The sequence below is a fragment of the Tiliqua scincoides genome, chromosome 4 (assembly GCF_035046505.1).
Source record: "Tiliqua scincoides isolate rTilSci1 chromosome 4, rTilSci1.hap2, whole genome shotgun sequence".
Taxonomy (NCBI): Eukaryota; Metazoa; Chordata; class Lepidosauria; order Squamata; family Scincidae; genus Tiliqua; species Tiliqua scincoides.
This window is the reverse complement of record NC_089824.1, coordinates 128,307,467-128,332,416: the sequence shown is the minus strand read 5'-3', so window position 1 is coordinate 128,332,416 and position 24,950 is coordinate 128,307,467. Positions and strand designations below refer to the sequence as shown.

At 44.8% G+C, this 24,950-nt stretch overlaps 1 pseudogene; it reads right to left on the bottom strand.

The window, feature by feature from the left end:
- Nucleotides 1-10,987: 10,987 nt before the first annotated feature.
- On the bottom strand, nucleotides 10,988-11,107 carry LOC136650367 (5S ribosomal RNA; annotated as a pseudogene).
- Between the last annotated feature and the right edge of the window lie 13,843 nt (nucleotides 11,108-24,950).

Genomic DNA, 24,950 nt, shown 5'->3' with positions numbered 1-24,950 from the left:
TTGTATCACCTTGCCCACTGCCTGGAGCATTGCCCCGCCCACTGCATGGGAGGAGATCCATCATGGAGGTGTCATGCTGGCCTCCTGCAGCAGGTGGCGCAAACTCTAGTGCCTGGTTCAAACCCACTGGCTCCATGTCCAAGAGTAGTAACTAAATTGCTCCCACCTCGTTATTTTTGGACACTGTCCCTTATCTTAAGATAAACTGTTAAGAGGGAGTAATTTCAACAAAGTACAATTAAATAATATATTCCTTCATCTCATCCTAAAAAAAATTAATAAAAAATAAAACACACCTTCCCACACACAAAAACATTTTCAACATAAGCTAAGCAGGGTCAGGCCTGGTTAGTACTTGGATGGGAGACGGCCTGGGAATACCGGGTGCTGTAGGCTTATACCATAGGCTTTCGAGACTGAAGGTTGCCAACCATATTCAGCAATTACAATTTTCTACTGCCTAATGCCATGGAATTAAGAGAGAGCAATGTAATCCCCTATAGTTTTTTTTTACTATTGACCTTCAATCTATTCAGTCATTTCTGATGTCAAAAAGTATTGACCAGCCAGCCATTGACTGAGCCAGAGTAATATGTCCTTCGACCCAACACAGTATGTTTATCTGACTTGGTATCAAAATTTGGGCAAAGATCTTGAGACTGGACTATGTGTGTTTTTTTGTCCCTTTCTTGATCCTCATTTCCTCACCTACAGCATGTATGATAGACATTATAGTAGGAAATCTTTTACAATAAAGCATCATATAACAAATTGTTCAGAAATCATTCCTTTTGGTATATAAACCTCTTTGAGACTTTAAAAAAAAATCAGTATATAAATATTCTAAATTAAAATAATATCCCCCATTCTCCATGAGCCTCATGGGGAGTTGACTTTCCTCACCCCCTCCCAGACATGAGGCAAGGAGAGAAGGTAGTACTGCTTGGGCTGTACATCTCTATTTGAAATCTCATTCAGTGTTACTTTGATTAGTAGCTCCACTTTGTAGCTCCACTAGTAGCTTTGATTAGTAGCCGAGGAGATCAGTCTCAGATTAGTCAATAGCCTGCAGGAGCTGAGTAGGAAGTTTTTGAACCTCACTCATTGGCTTATAGTAGAAGAGTTCTTTTCACCTTGAACTCAGGAATGTCCAACCAGACCTTGAGCCTGGTGATGGATCTGGCACCATCACCAACAAAAAAAAAGAAAAAAGCGAAAACAAAAAAAAAGAAAAAAGCGAAAACAAAAAATGTACTGACTTAGAGCCCAATCCTGGGCTACATGTGCTGGCTTACCGCTGCATCGTACTGTCACAAACAACGTTTGCGAGGCCTAACGCCGGGCAAGCGCCCATGCTAGCCTGGTGCTGGGCTAGTGCCGGGTGAGCGCCCAGCCTCTGCTGCTCAGTGGTCGCACGAACCACAAAGCCGTGGAGAGGAAATCGGAGGCGGGAGGAAGCGTTCCAGGGAGGGGGAAGGTGGGCGGAAGGCAGGGAGGAGGCATGATGGAGAGGCAGCAGCCAGGGAGAGGGCGGGCAGGAGGTATGCCGTGAGGAGAGAGAGGGGAGGGAGGGAGGCAGGACCAGTAGAGCTCCGCTTCAACGGATCTTGCACGTTTGTGTGGGGCTCAGTGCCTGACACACACACTCTTATTTCACTGCCGACCTTTTGGTCGGCGGTGAATTGAGTAGCCCCATTGCGGGGCTACTTCCCCTACCCAGGAGAAGGGACAAAAGTCCCCTTCTCTGAGGTGCCACCCGTGGCTGTCGTTGGTGCGCAGGATGCAGCAGTAGCTGTTTTCAGTGCCGCGGCAGCTGCGCACCAAGGGAACTCAGGATTGGGCTGTTACTGTGTTCCTTTTAGTCAAAACAGGGTGGGTCATTTCTGTTTTCTTTAAAGCGGTCACAAAGGAGGAGGCAGGGAAATGGCTGCATGGAAGTGGCTCCCTAAATGACTCTTTCCTTGTGCAGTCCAATGAAGATTAAAGACACAGTATGAAAGAAGTGATGTGAGTGAAGCAGATCACCACTGCCACATGATTTGGGGGGGGGGGGCACGAAAAGTGACAATCTGCTTTCCAACTCACTCATCTTGCACCTTCCTCATGTTTAAAAGGACTGTGCAAGGGAATGAGTAAGCTGAGTGGGTAGGGAAGTGAATCAGTGCAGCTTGGTTCACAGCAGACTGGTGGCAGACTCGGGATGAAGGGCATCCTGAATGTAACACTGCCCCTTCCACCTGCTGCTGATGCAGGCTGCATGCTCCATGTCTGGAGGTACAGGTGGAGTGTAGTTTGTCAGGATTACTAGTTGGCAGGTTTCAGTCCATTAGGGGAAGTTACGGAATTTAGTGTACACTCTGAGGCAAGATCAACCAAAGGGGTCACGAGACCAGTCTCCAGAGGCTATTCAGATCAGAGATGTTGGATGGGATCCCTCTGAGCAGTGCATGCAAAATCTGCCTGCAGTGCTGATTGGCTTGGGGTGGGTGATGCACCCCTGCGTTCTCTTGAATCCTTTGGGCACTGGTGATGATTAGCTGGGATCATCAGAAGATGGTCTGCAACTCACAACCAAATGAAACAGGGGAAGATGCAGTGGGGGTTACTGAGCTGTTTCCCACAAATTCAGAAACTGGAAGTGAGGTTTGCAGAATACTGGAGCCTGTTGCAATTCTGGTTCTTGTCCAAAAAAGCTTTGGCCATTTATCTGCTACAGCCTTGTCTTGAGTGTTTTGGGGGTATGCAGGCAATGGTGGATCTGGAGCCCTCCTAGTGAAATATTTTGATTCCTGAGTGACAGAAATCCATGCTGTGCTACAAACTGCTTTTCAAACATCCCTTAAAGCACATTTTTAGTCTCAACTCAACAAGAATAATGTACACATTGGACCATTGCATCAATCCTTTCTTTTTTTCAGGTACAATAATGCTGTAACCATCAGCAGAATTATGGGCTGAGTTCACACAAACCATTAGCAAGGTGGTATAGCCCTTCCCCTCATTGTCACACAGTGTGGAAGGGCATCCTTTTCTCTAGGGCTAGGGAAGCTCAGGAGTGGCTCAGCTCAGAAGCAGGCTCAGGGATGCAGTGCTGAACTTGGAATACTGGATGAAATGTTGGCTTGGGGGCAGCCAGTCCACCATCCCTTATCTAAAGACTGAGATACTATACACTGTGAGCTATTCAGTAACAGTAGTGTTGCAAGCGGGGGCAGGGGGACCGTCCGCCCTGGGTGATGATGAGTGCATTACCTGAGCTTGCGCCAAGCGAAGGCCCATGCCGTGTTTTGCAACACATGGGCCCTCCTGTCACCTAGACTATGAAAGGCCACAAACAGCGGCCCCCGGAAGCACTTTGGCAGTGGTGTGATGACATGATGATGTGGTGCCACACTTTGCTTTCAGTAAGGTGGGTGATGCACAGGGTGGAAGGTGACACTTGCCCTGGGCATCATCCACGCTGGTGACTCCACTGTAATAAACATCTAAGGAATTATTGAATAATGACAATATCTGATGAGACACTTTGGATGCGTGTTGTTTTTACACTCAAGGAATGCTCCACAAATGCAGTTTTGTTTTTTTTTAAATTCCCATTTCCATACATTTAAAGTACTTGTCTCATTAGAATCATAATATTCCCTCTGGATAAGAAAATAAGTTTTCCACTGAAATTAAACTGCAATTACTGCTATGCTATGAAGATAAACATTCTTCACATATTCCCAGGGGGCATGCAGTTAACATGTGCATGCTCATTCTGAATGCCAATAAGGTTTGCAATTTCTGTTGCACAATAGTGCACGATTTGAACTCCCAGAGACACATGTAAACACCCAGAGATAGCATTTTTCACTGATAATTTTGAATCATATCAAGATCACTTCTATGCATGCAGCCTTAGGGTTACCCTGAATTTGTATTTGAGAGTGACAAGCTCTCCCTTCTCACTTTGGATTAACTCAGAAATATCCTGAGCTCTCCCACCCCTGCAAATCAGAAGAGAATTCAGATCTTTCCAAGCCAATCTTGAGGTTCAGAAAATGACTCCTCTGCCTACAAGCCTCCCCATCATTTCAAAAGAAAAAGAAAAACCCTTGGCAACAGCTACCTCCTAAACACTTTCTCCACTGGGAAAGAACAAGGCAGCCAAATTACTCAGTTCATCCTAAACCAGAAAGTCATTAGGATGGATTTTGCAATTTAGGCCTCAAAGGTTACCAACAAGCATCCTCAAGTTGGTCAGCCTCTTGAGATTGGAACTGGCTTCCCCTCTGGCCCTTGAATACTTTAGGGTGCGCACCAGATTCCTACTTGTACTCCTAGTTCCATGCTATACCTGCCAGAAGTGAGCAGCCTGGCTAAGCTACCACCACAACTCGGGAGACAGTCTGGAGTGGGCAGAAAACCCTCTGTCAAATGTCAATCATGCAGACAGCAAAGAATTTGTACCTAAACCCCAAAAGCAGCTAGCTAACCTTCGATTATCCCTATGTGTGGGTAGGATGGGTGCAATGTCACCTGAGTTCCAAATGGCCAGTTCAATGCAAAAATGCAAGGGAAATGTTGCAGGAGTACAGCCCCTCTATGGATGGACCAATCAAGTAAAGCTCATCTTCTCTTGCCTCATGAGGCGATACTGGAACTGAGAAAGGAGGCTGCTCATAATTTTTGGGTTGGCAACATTCAACCTCTTACCAGCCAAAGAAAATGGGAAGGAAGCATAGCACACAAATAGCTCTAGGAAGGATAAGAATTGGAGAGTCTTGAAAGCCAAGTAGCCTGTGAGAATCTGGAAACAAGTAAAAACACCTTGTGCATAAATCTATCTAAACCAGTGGTTCACAAACTTCTCCTTGGAAGTTGGGAATCATGTAAATCTTTGTGGGTGCAGCGGGATGGCAATGATGTGATCCTCAGGATTGAGTCACTGCTGAGGATATTAGCACTTTTTTTTTTAACTTACCTAAGCCAGTGCCAGCCTCTAGGAGATGTGGGGAGAGATCAAAAACCAGAAGTAGGTTCTGATTGCTATTTTTAGTCATTCTGAGGCTTGGGGAGCCCTGCGGAGGTGTCCGCAGGGCTCCACGCTCCCCTTAGAAGCCAGCACTGGCTTAAGTTTAATTAAAAAAACATTCTTCTGTCCCCAGCAAAGGCATGATCCTGGGGATCATGACACTGCCATCCCTCCGCCCCACATCTTAAGGGTCCAGAGGAGAGTGCTTCCCTGGCTGTTGGGTTGCGACCCATCAGTTTGGAAACCACTGATCTAAACATATGAATTACAGAACACGCTCTGATATATTTCATCACAAGATCACAGAACTTCAAAAAATGACTACATATTAGTGTCAAGTGATAAGCCACTTACCACAGATTACCTCTACCCTCAGGCCAGACTGTTGCTATATAAAAATAAGCATGAAAACAGCTGAAGGTGTTGTGTAGTCACATTTCAAGAAAAAAGGCCACTTTCTCTTTTAATGGTGGCATATGTACATTCAGATGACATTGCAGGTTTAGAATTCCACACTGGAGAATCCTACACCATACCTTGCGTGGGTGCCAAACTGTTGACAAAAAGGGCCAAGGGAGTGTGGGGCTCAGTTTTGTAGACCTTGCATCTGCTTTCCTATCAGGCCAGCCAGGAACCAGAGTGCAGTGTCCCACCTCTCTCTCTTCCAAGCCTAGACACAGTGTCACCCTCCTTGTGCCAAGTGCAGAACTGAGGAGAGCAGCAGTAATTATGGCTATTTGGAATACAGGCATATTACCAGAAACCCAAAATACAGAATATTCTGAAATATGGAACTTTTTTGAGTGCCAAGATGACATTTTTTTTAAATATTTTTGCCTAAAGAAATAAAATCACAATCTGGTTTCATGCACAAACCTTGTTTTATGCACAAAATTATTTAAGATATTGTTTAAAATTATCTTCAGGTTATGTGTATAAGAGGTATATGAAACATCAATGAATGTTGCATTGCGCCCCATCCCCAAGATTATGTACATGCAAGTGCTGGCATTCCTAGGGGCGTGTGGGCCACACTGGGTAATGTGCACAGGAAGAGTGATGTGCTAAAATCATGGTTGTTAGGAATAATACCATTATGTTATATACCATTTGATGTGTAATTTACAGCAGAATGCAGTGGGGGGAAAAAAAAAACGAGTGAAATATCTCCATTCTGTCAAAAGTTATGGCCAAAAAACCAGAATACAAAAGTACAACTCTTTTATGTAACAAGAATATTTCCTTCATTCAAAACGGACCAATAAGACTGATTGTTTGAAAAACCAATAAGTTGTTATTACAACATAGCATGCAATCAATAAGATATTAGTAAGGTGATACCCTGGGGGGTGGGGTGACACCACTAGTGACCAAAATCACTAAAATTAGGATTTGTAGGAATAATACCATCATTTTATATACCATTTGATGTGTAATTTGCAGCAGAATGCAATGAAACAAACTGCTTTGAAATGTCTCGATTCTATCAAGAACCAAAAAACACAAACAAAAACCAGTGGGGGCGGGGCAATGGTACATCACCATGCCCACCACCCAAGTTGTTGCCCCACCCATTGCAAGGGAGGAGGTCCATCATGGGGGTGACCTGCTGGCCTCCTGCACCAGGGAATGCAAACCCTAGTGACACTACTGCATGCAAGCATTCAGAAAAATGTACAGAAAAATGCAAAATCCAAGACTTCTGATCTCAAATACCAGAATAAGGGGAGTCAAACCTGTATAATAGATTTGCCAGTGATGACCAGTTCTTGACTTTCACTATTTTATATATTTTATGTCCCACATAAGGCTATTATTAATTATGTGATTTTGATATTTGTGAAGAGTCACGTGTGAATCTTGACAAATGTTTTGCTAGGATGTCATAGTTGAGACACAGACATTTTCTCTGAAAAAGTTTTTTAAAAGCCTCTGTTGTAGTCTACCAAGCATTTATTTTTAAGAACGAAAAGTGCTGTTATTCCCAGCTATACAACATTTAAAAAAAAATAACTTGTAACACAATCTTACAGTCTCAACCAGATACTACCCAAGGCTTGTATGGTATAATCACTGCTATTCCAAAACAGAATACGGATACAATTATTTAAAGTCTCTGTATCCACTTCTCATTCCATTAAAGTAAGAATTCACCACTTCTGCTATGTGCCAAGCCTATCTTTTTGTGAGGATGCTTCTGAAAATTCAAAAAATATTTTTCCAACACTAATTTCCATCTCAAATTTACTCTGTTTAAATCTACTCAGTTTAACAGCAAAACATTCAGTTTAGAAGTAGCTCTTTTACATGCTGATTCTACCAAGCATTTCTTATCCTCTCATTCCAACTCCTGCTAGATCTGCATTAGCATACTATTTTGCCTGAACCATATTACTAAAACTTCTATGGGTGGATAGTCAAATAACCAACAGAAATCTTCATGGCACACAGACCAGCTACAAGCTACTGAAGTTAAAGCCTGTAATAGAAACAAAACAAACCAATAAAAGCAAAAAATTAAGCATTGCAGATTCAGAAATTGCTGATTACCAAAAAAACAGCATTCCACTAACTGAAGTGTTCCTTAGGATTTAGGACCCTGTAAATATGGCTAGACTTGAAGGGTTAATGTAACCCTTATTTCTTTCTTGTCTTTTCCTGTCTGGTGGTCATCACAGTTGACAAACTGCCATAGTACCATATTTTTAATGGAAAACTCATGTGCGTTTATCATACCTCCATCCAGCAGCCCTTTGCCCCAAATCCTTAGCTTAGCAGTTTCTCATGACCAGAGCATGTTGTTCTTTAATCTTGTTGGAGGTGAAAAGCCATGTGATGAGGTTCATGACATCACAATACTGCATCTGATGTGATTAAGGGCACAATCCTGACCCAGGATTGGGCTGTCACATGTCCCTTGCGCCAAGCCAGGAGGGTCACAAACGAACCGTAAAGCACATTTGCACCTCTTTGAGAGGAAGATAGGTCAGCGTTCCAAGAAGCTCTGGCCTGTAGAGGCTGACATAAGCCTCTGCGCTGGCTTCCTCTCGGATGCTTGCATCGGCCCAGCTGCAGTTATGTTGGATCCCAACCCCCGTTCCCAGGGAGAACGGAATGACTTCAAGTCGCTCTGCTCTCCTCGGACTTGTGCCACCTCAAGAGATGGAGCAAGTCTGAGGAGACCCATAGGGGCCAGCAGCCCTTGCCCATAGGTAAGGGGAAATGTTTCCCGTTGCCTCTGGCTGAGCTGCTTATGGTCACTATCCTGCACTGGATACAGCGCAAGCCTCCTGGCTTGCCTTTTCCAGTGCAGGATAGGATTGTGTTCTATGTCTCACACGCATGGAAATCAAAATTATGGGGATCACTGCAGTCAAGATGATTAAAAGGCAGTGTGGTCAAATGGGGGCCAGGGATGGTGAAAGTGAAAAGAAGAAAATGGCAATGAACAGCAGCTGCTCCTGCCTGATGAATAAGAAGGTGTTGAACAGCACTGAAACACCGGCAGTGAAACACCACTGAAAATTCTGGCAAGAATTTTTTTCCCTGTGTTTGGCTGCATCAAAATGTGGTATACTTGAAATGAGGATGAGAATGAGAGAATATTGTGCACAGTTCTCGACTTTGCAGTAGGCCAGTGTGCATACAGTTTAGCAAATCTGATACAGTCTTTTGCATCCCACTGAACAGTTTTAATTTGACCAGGTAGCACAAGTATGAGTGGGTTTATTAATTTGCTTTTTAGTCTACAATAAAAAATCAAGAGTAAAGTATCTTGGTACTATGATTAATCTATTTCCAAAAAAATTATTTTATGTAGCTTTGTACAATTGTATATCTAGCGCATTTGACACCTAGGGGTGATAATTTTTTTTACACTGCCTCCACTATTTTAACACCCCTTCCTCTATTTTTCACTCCCCTCCTCTACTTTGGGTTTTGAAGACAGGAGGATCCCGCTAATCCTGGATCTGCAAGGTTGCTGGGGGCCTTTGGAACAAAGTGGCAAGTGGACGACACAGCAAGAGGAGGAAGATATGACCAGGTTGTGGGGAGGACAGAGATTGAGGGGGCGCAGGGTGGCGGGAAAGAGTCCTACCTGAACTGTCCCTTCCTTGGGAGCTTTGAAGCCTGGCGTGGCACAGCAACCCTGATTCCACCATGCTTCGTCTTTGGTCCGCTGCCCCGCCACCTCTTTCTGTTTCTGTTGGTCACATTTACAGCATGTTGGAGGGCAGAGTGGGCAAGCAGCATTCCCAGCATGATCCTCGCCACCAGTTCCTTCTGTAGATAATATATGGCTACTGCTTGTTCACCCTTCCTGAAAAGCCAACAGGCAGCTACACAAACAGACCTGCATATTTTACTGCTGTATGAACAGAATGCCTCCCAGCAACCAGCATGTCAGAGGCTGGTGCAGCCAGGGCGGGAGTGATGCTGGCACCCCCTTAGCACACTTTTATGGCTGGTACTCAGGATGAACTGCACCTTCCGCCCCCCCAATTGCTATGCCACTGGCTTTGTACATGACTGGAAATAAATTCTCGCTCTAGACCTTGACCCCTGCCCCACAAGACCCTGACTCAGTCAATCAAAATTTACACTGAATGACAGAAGTTCGCCCAGAATCACAGGCCATCTCCTCATTTTCAATGGAATGATTCCAGTTTACGACAGCTGAAGATATCACATTGAAAATATTAGCAAACCATGGAGGCTGGCAATCTTCAGTTTCAAAAGGCTATGGTATAAGCCTACAGCACCCGCTATTCCCAGGCGGTCTCCCATCCAAGTACTAACCAGGCCTGACCCTGCTTAGCTTCCAAGATCAGATGAGATCAGGCATGCGCAGGGTAACAGTTGCTACATTTCTAGAGGAAGACAGGAGTCACTGTAGTCACAGAATACCCAACACTGTATGAAAACTTTTGCATCTACTTAAATAAACTGCGCAGAGGTGAATTTATTGACTGTCAAAAAATGAGGGAAAACAATCATTTTTTTGAATGTCAAATGGTCTTTCATTCCTCCACCTTGAGAATCCTGTTTCTATTCTTTCTCTATATTTTATGCCGACTTGTTCTTTCGACCCCCTTGGAGAGCAGCCAGGCTTTACAGCCTACAGTATGAATATGCCTGCTATATTCTTGTTTGATCTTCTTCCCTTGATGTGTCAGCTTCTTTTGTGGCCTGCCTACTTGTCAAACCGTTTTTACTTTTCAAAACTTTGTATGAATTTTTAAATAAGCAGGCGCAGATCTTGGGACATTTGATGAATTTTTCAAGAGCTAATGACGATTCAATATCACAAACACAGCTGCTGTTGTGTTTAATGTACTAAGGACAAACATTTATACACAAATTTCTTCACTTATAAAACCCGCCAGCCTGCTACAAAAAGACATTTAAAATAACATGGAGGTGCAGGTAAGGAGGTGATTGTATGCCTGTCTTTTGCATTAATGAGATCAGCCTGATTTTGCAAGTTGCAGCAAGCAGCAATTAGAACAGTCAACAAATGCAGTAGATAGAATAGAAGATTATGCAATCTCTGAAACGCAAAAGCAATATTAAAAAAAGAAAATGAGCCTGCAGTAATCATCCATTTTTAAAAAGGGGTGGGGGGTTACCTTCTCTTTCTGATGCAGTGATGAAGTAGATTACATTGTGAAATGAGTTTTTTTCATTTAGCTTACAATCACATTTCTGATTGAGAATCTCTGATGTCGTATTCTTTTCTCAAGGGTAACAGGAAGAGTCACTGATGATCGAGGATCAGCAGACAAGGTAGATACAGACATTAATATTCGCCGGTCATCTGTGGTGGCTGAATAGGAACGTTTTGCTCTTTCGTTCAGTTGGCTAGGTTACAGGAGTATTTTTCATCTATTCTAGACTGACCAAATGGTTCAAGTTTTTTTCTTAGCCGGTGGTGGTTGGCAACCTTCAGTCTCGAAAGACTATGGTAGAAGCCCACAGCACCCGGTATTCCCAGGCGGTCTCCCATCCAAGTACTAACCAGGCCTGACCCTGCTTAGCTTCCAAGATCAGACGAGATTGGGCCTGTGCAGGGTAACAGTTGCTGTAATCACAATTGGCAGGTATGGTGTGGGTGCAGATCAAAATCAGGGATTGGCGTGCAACCTGGGGGAGTGGGGTGGGCAGTGGAGGTGCCAGAAAGGGTCTCCAGAGGCTTCTTGGCTTGAGGATGCTAGCTGTTTGTTCATTTGTTGTAAAGGAGCCTTGTTCATTTGTTGTAAAGTCAACTTCAAAGGCTCTCAGCTTCTGGCATGATGAAAGTGCAATCCAGATCTTCCCCAATCCCTTAGCGGCTTTGGTATGGATATGCTGCAATCATCAATCATCGTGACTATTAGTTTGCAGCAAGGATGGGAATGCCCATGGGGGAGCAGACAATTGCCAGCTGACTTTCCTCAAGGAAGGGAATCCGCCTCAAAAGAGGGTAGAGTGACTGCATGTTTAGGACTGTTGCATTATTGGGGACTGTGAATGCAATAAGATCAGAAATAACACAAATTTGGCAGATTTTTTTTTATTCTATTGTTTGCTTGAAGCCATTCCTCAAATAAAATTATTTCATGCCTCTGATTTATCATCATCATCATCATCTATATACCACTTTCCAACAAAAAAGTACACAAATTAGTTTACAGAAAAAAAAATCAAATAACTAATGGCTCTCTATCCCAAAAAGGCTCATAATGTAGGATAGTTGAACTCTGTTTACACCTGAGTATTGTTGGAAAGAGGGGGAAGCAGGGTGGCACAGCAGAAGTGTACTGGGCCCATACCCTGTTGGAAAAGGTGGGGAGCAAATAGCAGGAAGATCCTTTTCCTATGGCAAAACCCATCACATAGCTAGGCTGCTGCTTTCATTAACATGCACAGAAGCAGAGGCTGGTTGAGGTTTCATAAGAAGTATTTACTCACAGTTTCAAAGATTACATATCTTCTGAATGGTCAGAGATTCCTACTACTTGTGCAACAGAGAACCCTAGAGCTGTTTTCTTTGTATGGATGTGTGGTGGAGGGAGGATGAGGTCTGCCATTGTGGAGACAGAATATGTATCCTCCCTGCTTTGATGTCGTGGGAGAGGACAGAAAGGTAACAGTATTAACGACTACACTTCCAGCAAGGACCACAGAGGGCAGGTGAAGGGTTTCAGGTGTCTGGATAGTACACCATCCTCCAGAGTCCTGCAGGCAGCATTGCATTCACCAAATTCCAACAAGTATAACATTTAATCATTTGTACCTACTTCTGCAAAGCTCAGTACTTGGTAAGCACACTTTCAATATACAAATTTGTTGGCGAAGCTTTCATATCTATAAAAAGGGGTCTATTTATTTTTGCAGTTTGCTCTTGACGGTACTTCCAGATCCATTTGCAGGAGACACGGTATGAAAAATTGCCATATTTTTTTTCCAAATAGCTTTACTTTTGAATGAGACATTACTCAACATTATTCAAAGCATTTTATTCAATCTGCATTTTTCTATTTGAAGTTTTTTGGGGTTTCTTTTTTAAAGTCTTGTGACAGCCTTCTTCATGTGACAATTTCACTATTTCCAATTCTGAAAAAGAGAGCCTACTTAGAAAGGTAGGTTATTATGCTGAAAGCACGTTTCTGTTTTGCCTCAGCAAATGTTTGGCTGAAAGTGAATTAATTATATGGTCACTCCAAGGGAAGGGCTCATGAGAAAAACCAGTTTTTACAGATTCAGTTCAGATCAAGACAGAAATCATACCACTTGTTCCAGTACAATATTTTAAGAACATGAACACTCATTTAAAAAAAAAAAAAATCCCTGCTATTAGGGCTGTCAACTAGTTAAAAGACTTTAGTTGATTAACAATCCAATTCTATGTATGTCTACTCAGAAGTCCTATTATAGTCAAGTGTGCATAAGATTTCTGCCTAAACACCTGCTTTTTAACCGATTCAGAACTGATTAAACATGTATTACTTGTATATGAACTTGGCATATTACCAACATGAAAATATAGCAGCCTTTTATATATATATATACCTAATAGAAAGTGCATAATAACCTATAATTTAATAAGCAAAACCTGTGGCTCACTGTGAGTAGGAATGAGTAGCTTTCAGAGTTCTCATTCCATATTACGGTTATTCACGACAGCCAGAGCAGTCTCAGAAGTGTGCTCTTAGTCTGTTAGCCTCCATCCATTAAAAAGTGCCCTTTACTTTGAAAAGTGACCCAACCACTTTAATTGAACAATCTGCTGATTATACAGGGTATCATCTGGCCTAAAGGGAGGGCTTGCTAATCCCATTCATGTCAGTGTCAGTGCAGCCCAGCAAGCAGAGAATTGAATTTGGGACTACAGAGACAGGTTCAAATCCCTAGTCTAACTTGGCCACATTTGTGGAGGTTTTGGCAAAGCATGGCTTCACACTCTAATAATTAGAGCCTTAACAGCAGCAAAATGTATTGAGAAGTACAGCAATGCTCTTGGTGGATGAATGAGAAACTAAAAACCTCTTTATATCACAATATCAGCAATGTAAAGGCTAGGTAATGAGAAATTCCTCTTTCCAAGACCTAATTCCTCTAGCAACCTAACCCAAGCTTCTCTTCTGCTGCTGTCCTGGCATTGGCTCAGGCTGCCTGTAACAACATACTCAGTGGGGCCTCCAGTGTGTGAATGCAGGTTGAATGCTCACATGTGCCACTTGAATGTCCTGACAGTGGACCTATGTGGGTGAAGAGAAGGGGGAGTAAGGAGGTGTTTTGGAAAAGGAACTGGGGGCATGTCAAGGGAGGGAGGGGTAGATCTAGTGACAGTTGTGCTCACTGGATCTTATCCTCCATTTTTGGCCCACCCCACCCCCTGGCTGTCCTTCAGCCCATACAGTCAAAGGAGACTTGTAGGCTGCTTTAAAGTATTTTCCCTTACCTCTCACAGGCTTCCTGACTGCCCCCACCCATAGCATGCAGTGTGCGACTCCATGGCACGGTTGCATGATGGGGGACAGGTTTAGGTTGAAGGAACCCTGAAACACACTGAGAAATGTGGCTGGCTTTATTGAAACTTTTCAGACTTTATTGAAAAGTTTTCTGATGCTTCATAGCCCTGTGGCAACTGTGACTTGGCTGTCTGTTGGATAACTTGCAGTGGCACAACAGCCCTGCTTGGAGGAGATGGCTGGCAACCCCACTTGTGTATTTCTCTTCCAAATGCTGCCCTATCACGCTACCATTCAATAAACACCTTGTCTGGATCTCACTTCTTGTTTCTTTGTTAGCAGGAAGGGATCACTTCTTCATGCCCTATTTGTTTCTTACTTCATCTGGCCAGAGCATAGGATTGGGCCCTGAGTCTGCAGTCTTATAGCTCAATCATATGCATCTGTTCAGAAAGAAGCCCTATTTAATTCAAATGAACTTACTTGCAGGTAAGTGCATACATAACTGTAATCTTTGCACAGCTGAATAACTCTTCAGCTGTTCTTCATCTGGAACACAGTACAAATGACAGCATAATGTTAAGTTTTGTTCTTGTTAGCAATTCACTTTTTGTTCTTTTTTTAAAATAAATATTAGGTTTTTTTCCCCAAAAAATGTCTCCCTGCTACACACACAAAGTAGTGAGGGCATTTTGTTGCTTGCTAAATATGAATCAATAGCCCTTTGAGTTACTGTGTTTGGCTTTGATAGAAATTTGGCCAGTTCTCCCACAGTATGTGTGCAACTATAGAATTAAACTACGCGCAATGTTTATTACTTCAAGCACAACCTAGCTGTTGCCTACAGTGGCCCAAAGGTGTAACATTCTATGACTAATCTCCAAAGCTGCAGGCAAAAGCCATTCAGTAGGCTTTCTGCCTGCTCTGTGATCTCATAATAGAGTACAAAATTAAATGCAGAGCTTTCAGGAAACTGCTTCACTTGGGGAAGGAAAAAAATATTCCAGACTTTTAAGAATCCACATTCTGGAATATTGTTTGGTGTAAATTGGGGACACAAACTTAAGCACTATTAAGGTTCCAAAACTGGAAGACGTTAGGGGTTGACCAGGTTAGGCACTGACTGACTGCAAGGGAGGGCACCAGGATGAGGTCTCTTGTTATCTGGTGTGCTCCCTGGGGCATTTGGTGGGCCGCTGTGAGATACAGGAAGCTGGACTAGATGGGCCTATGGCCTGATCCAGTGGGGCTGTTCTTATGTTCTTATGACTTGCGGCTTACCCAGAGGTCCACAAGCAGACAGCTTGCAAGCAGTGGCAGTTTAAGTTGCTCAAATGGGTGAGCAATTGCTGCTTTTTCCTGCCCTCCCAATCCATAGCTGGGCTCCCTCAGAGGCCTCTCTGATGTCACAGGGAGGCTCTGCAGAAGCCCATTCACAGAGGAAAGGTGGCTGCTGGGTGCTCTGCTCCCAGCTTTACTGGCACTGATGGAAGGACATCCAGAGTTTGGAGCCCCTTTCTTTCCCAACCCAGATGACTGGGAAAGGAGAGCAGACTGATTTCCCCAAGTGTCAGAGAGGCACTGGAGAAGGAGCCAGAAGAAATAATTACACACCCCTATCCAGAATCAGAAAAAAAGAGGTAACCTCCTCTCCATGCTGCTCTGTCAGTGTGCAGTGCACAGAGGAGTGGTCAAAGTGCTCAGGGGAGGGGTGTATAAGCAGTGTCATGTTGCACAAACCTCACTTCTGCATATCTCAGAGATCAAAGGATCACACTCAGCAGGATGCTCTAAATCTACGCAAGTGGAGTCCAGTGGTTTTGCTTCACCAAACACAAGAAGGAAAAGGCAACCTCCGCAAGAGACTTTGCAAGGTGCATGGAAGTTAGAGAGGGAAAGGCAACCACCGTAGTATATGTGGTTGGTCACTGATTGAAACATTGCAAAGCAATGACGTTTGATACCTGCACTTCCAAGGAAACATGAATCAGGTCAGGCTGTGCATCCCAATAAGTTCAGCTGAAGAACTAACACCATTAATGCTCTCCTGTTGGATTATATGGAATTTGAATGTTTAACTTTGGCTGGATCCATGTTTGGCCTTTCTATGCTGTGAACAATGACATTTGCAACAGATGGCAGATTAAGGGCGCAATCCAAACCTGCGCTGGAGCAGGCAAGTCAGGAGGCTTGCGCTGCATCCAACGCAGTTTCTTTGGGTGCAGCAGCTCAGCCAGGGGCAAGGGGAAGCTCTTCCCCTTACCCCTGGGTAAGAGCTGCATGCCCCAATGGGTCTCCTCAGATCTCCACCACCTCTGGAGGTGGCGCAAGTCAGAGGAGAGTGGAGTGGCTCAAAGTTGCTCCTTTTTCCCCGGGGACAGGGGTTGGGTTCCGGCATAACCGCCAGGTCCCAGCCCCACCCCCGGCTCCGCACGCACCCGCCCCCAGGGCCACCCATTGCCCGCCCTCCCCCACCCAGAAACGCCCCCTCCCGCCTCCTCCCCATCCCCCACGCCTACCTTCGCCACTTGTGTCAGTGCAGGTGCACGGCGGGGAGAAAGCCGCTGCGGAGGCCTCCGCCGGCCTCCATGCGTCGGCGCGTCTGGATGCTCTGATGCAGCTTCCTTCCACGGAGGCGCAAACATGCTTTATGGCACGTTTGTGACCCTCCAGGGGCTCCTATACCGGCATAACTGCCGGTTAGGATTGCACCCGAAGCCATTTCTGTCCAACACTGCACGTACGCAACAGGGATCAAATGTGTACACCCGTGGGCGGCACAGAAATGGGTTAAGGGGGAGTGGTAAGGCGACACCTGCTACCTCCCTGTTGATCATGGAACCAGTCTCCTTATCTGCCCCTTTCACAAGGTTCTTTAATCAAAGCAGAAAATGTGGATAGTACTGAGATTGTTCCCAGCATGCTTGGCATTTCCTACTTCATTTAAAGACCTCAGTGAAAGAAGGAGCCAGGAGAAAGGTAGGAGGCCAGATTGCTGTTCTGTGAAAATGAGGACATGGTCACCCCCTCTTCTGCACTTTACCTCACCACCTCTTCTGCACTTTAAATTAAGTTAGAAATGTGGCACATGCTGGGAGAGGACCCAGTGCACTCTGCATTTCTCTTTCATGTCAAGAGCTCACATGGAGGACAGAGAGAAGTAATGGGTTGTTTTTAGGGAGCAGCAACACAGAAGGTAGCACTAATAGTTCCTGCCTGCCCTAGCTGGATCATGCCTATGATGAGAAGAACCTCTGGGAAATGTTGCTAGTCTGCAAATACCCCTTCCTCTGTCATACCAAGACATTTGCTAAAGTTACTATATATCTGGTTTTTAAATGTAAGCAGACGTTTCCAAGGCACTGCATATTGCACAAGAGAGAGAGAGAGAGAGAGAGAGAGAGAACATCATGGATGCAGCAACTTAATCCTGCACAATATCATTGACATGTCCAAATGGGTACTATTTCTTCTCTACTCCCACCTATTTTTGTGTGTCTGCATGACCTTAGTGGTCAACAAGGCAGCCCCATATATCACATGACTTTTAAATTCCTTCAGGCCCTTGGTGACCTCCCATCACCAGTTTGCATAGTCTAGTGATTTCGAGAATCGCAATAGCTGGGCACTCATTTTTTATTTTTGCTAAATTAGAATGGCGAAAACACACTTCATTTTTGGAAGTGTGCAAAAGCAGAAAATATCCATGCAACAGAGGAGACCACCTGCATGTCAGTGATCTGGGCACATCACCTGACTACAATTCCAGAGCACCAACTCAGACCAAAGATGGAATGGCAGCCTCCTTTGAGTATGCATATTTAAACGCCACCCCCATTGCTATACTATAAGCAGACAGCACATTTGGAAAGGCATTGCGCAATTTGGGGAAAGGGAGGCAAAATTGCTCCAAATATTACAGTGGGGAGCTTACCAGCGAAGCAATGCTGAGGTCCTTCACTGTCCCCACAGCCCACAAAATAGTTTTTAAAAAATGGCACTCACTAACGAGTTGCCCTTTCCCCCAAAATCTTTTCATTAATTTGTCCCCTCTTCTGAAATTGCTCCCCATTTCTCCCCCCCCCATTTCAGCCAATTTCAGCATGGAGCACCTCAAGGCTGTTTCTTAGGTCTGCGGCTGCACCAACAAACCAGAGGACCGTGATGCGAAAATGCAGAATGGAAGCAGATGCCATTTGACATGCAGAGATCCAAGCATAAGCATGAGAGATGCAAAGACATTAAGGAGATGAAATGCGGCAATGTATTTGTTTCCCTCCTAAATCTGATAAAAGGCCATATATTTTCCATGACAGACACACATGGAAATCAAACATTAAATAATGTTATTTAAATCAAGCATTAAATAATGTTATCCAGGAATTGAATGCCTTTGGGGGAGATGCTAAGTACCTTTGACTTTTGTTGTAGGCTGTGGGAACGAAGAAGGCCCAGCACAGCAGGGAACCTTTACATTATTTTTCTAAGAAACTTTCCAAAGGCATCCTGCTTCTAGAAGGAATGCAATGGTTGAACAAAGCACAGGAAAAGGTCACTCTCCAGCTAATTTTCAAATCTGCAGAATGTTCCTCAGGCTCACACCAAATATATTTATTACAAGGTGTTCCGTTATTTGCTGCCTATACTAAATATTTGAAAGCCCTGATTGGGTTAATGTACATAGCCGGCAAAAAATTCTAAAAAGGATGAAAACTGGAACAATTTCAGCAGAGAATTCGTTTTGTGTTTTGTTTTTTAATGGGCTGCCTAACTGCATCCAAAGCAGCTCAAGAAGTCATGGAGGTCAGTCACCTCAGGGTAAGGGGATATATTTCTCCTTACCCCAAGTAAAGCGCTATGGGGCTTTGCAGATCTGCACCAGTTATTTAGATGGCACAAACCCAGGAAAGCCCATGTAGGGCTGCCCAACCCAGGAGTGGGAGTTAGGATATGGCGGATGAAGCCTCCACTGACCCCCTTCCAGGCCCTATCCTCCCCTGCCCCAAAATGCCCCCTCCCTGCTTCTGTTCCACCCTTCCACCACCCTCTCTCACCTTTGAACTGCCCGGCCCGAACCTACCTAAGCTGGCCAGCGTGGGGATCTAATGCAGTGCTGACGAGCCTCTGCGCCAGCTCTTGAGTAGTGCAAACATGCCTTATGGCACATTTGCGACACTCTGAGCTAGCACAGGAATGGCCACACCAGTTCAGCTTCAACCTGGGATTTTGCTGTAAAGCATGAAAGAGAAATAGCAGTGGTGTCTGCACAGAAGCTCTCCCCACCCCACCCCACCCCCAGTCATTCTGGAATCTAGTTGAGACAGCATCAGAGAGCATCAGTACATAGCTGAGATGGCATCAAAGAGCGTAATTGGAATTTGCTTTATATTGCTCTAAACCCAGAGTCCATTCCTGCACCTACTGCTGGCAATAGCACTGCTTTCAGTGACACTAATGGGAAATCACATCTGCTAGTCATCTATGCAAATCAAAGGACAAACAAAAAAAGTCTCTGTTTTGTGCTGTATCAGTCAAAATTAATATTTATGCTCTTATAATTACATTTCACATCCAGCCTTATTCTCTCTCCCCTTCTCTCCCCAATCAAAGTACACACAGGGACCTAAGGCAGTTTATGAATGTTCTCTTCATTTGCATGGCACAAATTTATTTGGGTTTGTTTGTTGCTCCTTTTGAATTCTTGTATGACCCCAGTCAAACAACTAGTATATTATCATAATCACGTAATACATAAGCACCTTGAAAGGAATCAATTGCATCTGGTCCAATCCAGTTTCAAATATTTGTTATTTATTCCAGAGGGGAAATGTATGCATGTAAGTAGTCAGTGGTGTAGTGGTAAATTTTGAAGAGCAGAAGCTCATTATAACCCACTAATAGCCAGACTCCATGAAGATGATACAAGAATAACAAGATCAACTTTAAATTTCTTCATTAAAGCATTTTCTTCCCTTGCCATTTATTCCTACTTTGAAACTGATATTTCATCTAAAGCTCTATCACAGTTCATCCCAAACTCTTGAAATGGGTGTTGGCAACCTTCAGTATTGAAAGACTATGGTATCACGCTCTGAATGGTGGTTCTGGAACAGCGTCTAGTGTGGCTGAAAAGGCCAATTCGGGAGTGACAATCCCTTCCACACCGGGAGCAAGTGCAGTCTGTCCCTGGTCTGTCTCCCTGGCTATGGGCCTTCCTTCTTTGCCTCTTAGCCTCAGACTGTTGGCCAAGTGTCTCTTCAAACTGGGAAAGGCCATGCTGCACAGCCTGCCTCCAAGCGGGCTGCTCAGAGGCCAAGGTTTCCCACTTGTTGTGGTCCACTCCTAAGGCCTTCAGATCCCTCTTGCAGATGTCTTTGTATCACAGCTGTGGTCTACCTGTAGGGCGCTTTCCTTGCACGAGTTCTCCATAGAGGAGATCCTTTGGGATCCGGCCATCATCCATTCTCACAACATGACCAGGCCAACGCAGGCGTCTCTGTTTCAGTAGTGCGTACATGCTAGGGATTCCAGCACGTTCCAGGACTGTGTTGTTTGGAACTTTGTCCTGCCAGGTGATGCCGAGAATGCGTTGGAGGCAGCACATGTGGAAAGCGTTCAGTTTCCTCTCCTGTTGTGAGTGAAGAGTCCATGACTCGCTGCAGTACAGAAGTGTACTCAGGACGCAAGCTCTGTAGACCTGGATCTTGGTATGTTCCGTCAGCTTCTTGTTGGACCAGACTCTCTTTGTGAGTCTGGAAAACGTGGTACAAGAACAAAGGCAACAGGGGTGACTGCAACAACTACCGTGGCATCTCTCTCCTTAGCATTGTAGGAAAGTTGTTTGCCCGAGTTGCACTAAAGAGGCTCCAGGTACTTGCAGAGAGTGTCTATCCAGAATCACAGTGCAGATTCCGAGCCAACAGGTCCACCACTGATATGGTATTCTCCCTTAGACAACTGCAGGAGAAATGCAGGGAACGACGACAGCCACTCTTTATAGCCTTCATAGATCTCACAAAGGCTTTCGACCTGGTCAGCAGGGACAGCCTCTTCAAGATTCTCCCCAAGATTGGATGTCCACCCAGGCTCCTTAGCATCATCAGATCCTTCCACAAGGACATGAAGGGCACTGTTGTCTTCGATGGCTCCATATCAGACCCCTTTGACATCCGAAGTGGCATGAAGCAGGGCTGTGTTCTTGCACCAACCTTGTTTGGGATTTTCTTCGCTGTCCTGCTGAAGCATGCCTTTGGAACTGCAACAGAAGGCATCTATCTCTGGACCAGATCAGACGGAAAGCTCTTCAACCTCTCCAGACTGAGAGCAAAGTCCAAAGTCCAGCTGAAATGTCTGCGTGACTTCCTCTTTGCCGACGATGCAGCTATCACTACCCACTCTGCCAAAGATCTCCAGCAGCTCATGGATCATTTTAGTAAGGCCTGCCAAGATTTTGGACTGACGATCAGCCTTAAGAAAGCACAGGTCATGGTTCAGGATGTGGACTCACCTCCCTGCATTACAATCTTTGTGCATGAACTGGAGGTTGTCCATGACTTTGTGTACCTTGGCTCAACGATCTCCAACACTATTTCTCTCTTGGAATGGGTTGCAACAGTTTAAGTCACTGGTCTCCAAACTGGAGACTGCTGGGTCCCAGAAAAGTTCTCCCTGAGCAGAGCCTACTATTCAGCCATGGCACCCTATTCCTTTCAAGTTGATCTCAGTGCAGGGACATTCGGAGCAGTCATGTCTGCCCAGACATCCTGTTGCACAGCCTTATAGGATGCTGGACAATAGATGCGACTGCCTAGAGCATCCCTGTACCAAGATCAAGGTTTCCTGGGCCAAGATGAGGATTTCTTTCCAACCTTGAAAGAAACATGGCACAATGGCAGAATGCTTAGCTCTGCTCATGGGAGAGAGGGCTTTTTCCAAAAACCAGATCCAGCCTATGGGCTGGGATTTGGCGAGCCATGGTTTATACCTTAAGCCAAAGGTATAAAATATAAAATATAAAAAAATGGGATTCATGCATGCTCACACACACAGTGGCATCACTAGGGGGTGCAGGGGGTGGGCTGCACCAGGTGACATGCACAGGGGGGTGACACGCACTGGGGGGGTGACACACTAAAATCGCAGTGGTTAGGAGTAACCCCATCATTTTATATACTGTTGGATGTGGAATTTCAAGCAGAATGCAATGCAAAAAACCAGAGTGAAATATCTCCTTTCGATCAAAAGTTATGGCCAAAAAACTGGAGAACAAAAAATGCATGGATCCCTACGGAAAGTGAAAGTGAGCCATATTGCGCATTTACGCGTTTACTCAGACTTTACTTAGTCTGTCGGAAAGGGCAGGTTGAGAGGAATCCAACGACACCATAATGGTCCTGATCCAATGAAAGCAGCCCAAAAAAACACCTGAGAAGGAAGTCCCTCCCTCCAAGCAGATGAATGTATTGAGTCCTATGGAAAGCCAAACTAAGCCTCATGGTCGTGTTTACTCACAAGTAAGCAAACGTGCCTTGGCTGGTGTGGAAAATCAGGTGAAGGAGAGTGCAAGGCTACCAGAATGGTCCTGATCCTATGCACCTGGAGCTAAGCAAATGCTCCAGAAAGCAGCCTCCCCCCCCCCCCACTAAAAGGATAAAAACAGAGGCTTCAGCTGAGAAGGTGAACCTTTTTGAGACTTGCAAAGCCAGGTGGATCCTGATAGTGATCTGGTTTAAACAGAAATGCTTAAATTGAACTGGGCACTGGGTAGGGCTGAAGACCTTAATGGTTTTGGAGGGGAGGTGTTATTGCAGGCAGGCTACAGAGGCAATTCACTTGGTGGACCAGGGCTGGCTTCTGCTTATTTAATTATTTGTTTTACTTTAATTATTTATACTTATTTATTTTAATTTGACTGATGATGTCACTTCCACCATGACATCACTTCTGGTGGGTCTGGGACAGATTGTCATTCTAAAAACGGGGTCCCAGTTCTAAAAGTTTGAGAACTGCTGCAATAAGGTGTTAGTAAGTTGATACCCGGGGGGGGGGGGGAGTGACACCACAAGTGACCAAAATCACAGTTTGGAGGAATAATACCATCATGTTATATATCAATCAATGTGTAATTTCATGCAGAATGTGTTCTATCTTTGTTCTATCAAATGGTACAGCCAAAAAACCAGTGGGGGCAGAGTGATGGTACATCACCACGCCCACCACCTGGGGTGTTGCCCCACCCACTGCATGGGTGGTGATGTGCTGGCATCCCGCACTGGGTGACGCGAACCCTAGTGATGCCACTGCACACACACACATACATGGTATTTTAGATTGCAATCCTAAACTCAGTTAAGAGAAAATCTTTCCAAGCAGATCAAAAGGATCTTCATTCAAGTCCCTCAGCTGCCTCCATGTGTCATCCCATCAGGAAGGTGCCCCCAGCAGCTCCTGCATCATTACAATTGCCTCTGTGGGAAAAATTTTCCTACTGAAGGTGTGACCTGTAGCTGTTTGAGAAGTAGTGTTTTGTGCGCTATTTTTGGAGCAACTGGTGTTGCTCCACTGACCTCAGAGGACTGGTCAGCGGGTTGAGAAACAAAGTGTCATTCTTGACCAAGGCACTAGGTGTCCCCATCAGGAAACGGAATGCAATGCAACGTGATGAGACAGAGGACTCCAGGTTCAGGTCCTATTTCCCAATGAGCAGGAAGCCTAATAGTAGTGGGTGGCCTGGTCATTCGGTTTCCCACGTGAAATTACTTGGGGAGCAGCGCTGGCCTGACCAGAAGCTGTGACACAGAATTGCACTTTGCTCTTTCTACTCTCACTTGGATGAGCAAACTAGGGCCAGCTACTGTTTACGAGTGAGGCTCACTGTGGACTGTGGTCCACCAGCTGTCCATTCTGGGATCTGATAAATTAACCCCAATTACCTTTTTGGAATGTGCAAAGCAAATATTTCCAGGAGGCAAAAATATTCCATTATATCAGATGGAAGCTGGTCTTTTAGGTTACAAGATTCCATTTCTCTCCTTCTAACTCTTCCCTTTCCCTGTGGGGCACACAGCCTCTATGTTGCCCCTGTTCTTCTCCCCCCGCCCCAGCACTGGTTTCTCTCTTATCTTGCATTTATCATGGATAAATTTCAAACCAAGAAAGTCTGAGATGGCTTAAAATTTATTCAAGCGCATTCCCCTATCCCTAAGGGAAAGAGCATTCACAAAGAATATTACAGAGATGGGAAGTTTAGTCATTTTCTATGCAGAAGGCAGACTGCATGGAAGAGCAAGAGCCAGCATACCTACAGAAGAAAAGCTCTCTGCTTTCTGTGCTCTGTGCTTCAGAGGAAGGACATCAGCAGTCAATGCAGATGTGGGCAAAGCACACAACAGGAATTTAAGTGAAGTTTCATCCCTGGATCATAATCCGACCAATGAAAACCTGCTTGAAATTACAAAAGAAATTCTCTCTCTCTCTCTCTCTCTCTCTCTCCCCATTGTAGAATTCATTACCTTTAGATTCTTGTTCATTTAATAAGACACTGCCAGGAGCTTCCCAAGCTAGTAACAGGCTCTGGACACAGTCACACTTACTGCTGAGCCAAGAGGCCCACAGACTGGAGCATCTCCCTGGGGAGGTGAGGGATCCCAGGAACTGGAGTGGCTCTTTTCACCCAAGCTGGCCATTGGCACAGGGCTGGGGAGGTCCACTGCTGCTCTCCATCACAGTGTTTCTCAAACTGGGTTGGGACCCACTTGGTGGGTTTTGATCCAATTTCTGGTGGGTCCTGCAGAGCCTCCATTGAAAACATGGGTAATGGAAAGATCAGATAACTAATTGCCTCAGGCCCTTAGGCTATTCAGATGGCTGCTAACTGCTTTTTTAAAGCTAGGTGTGTCCCAATAGAGTGTCATCTTACAAAGTGGAGCCACCTCCTAAAAAGTTTGAGAACCATTGCTCTACCACAGTGGTTCCCAAAT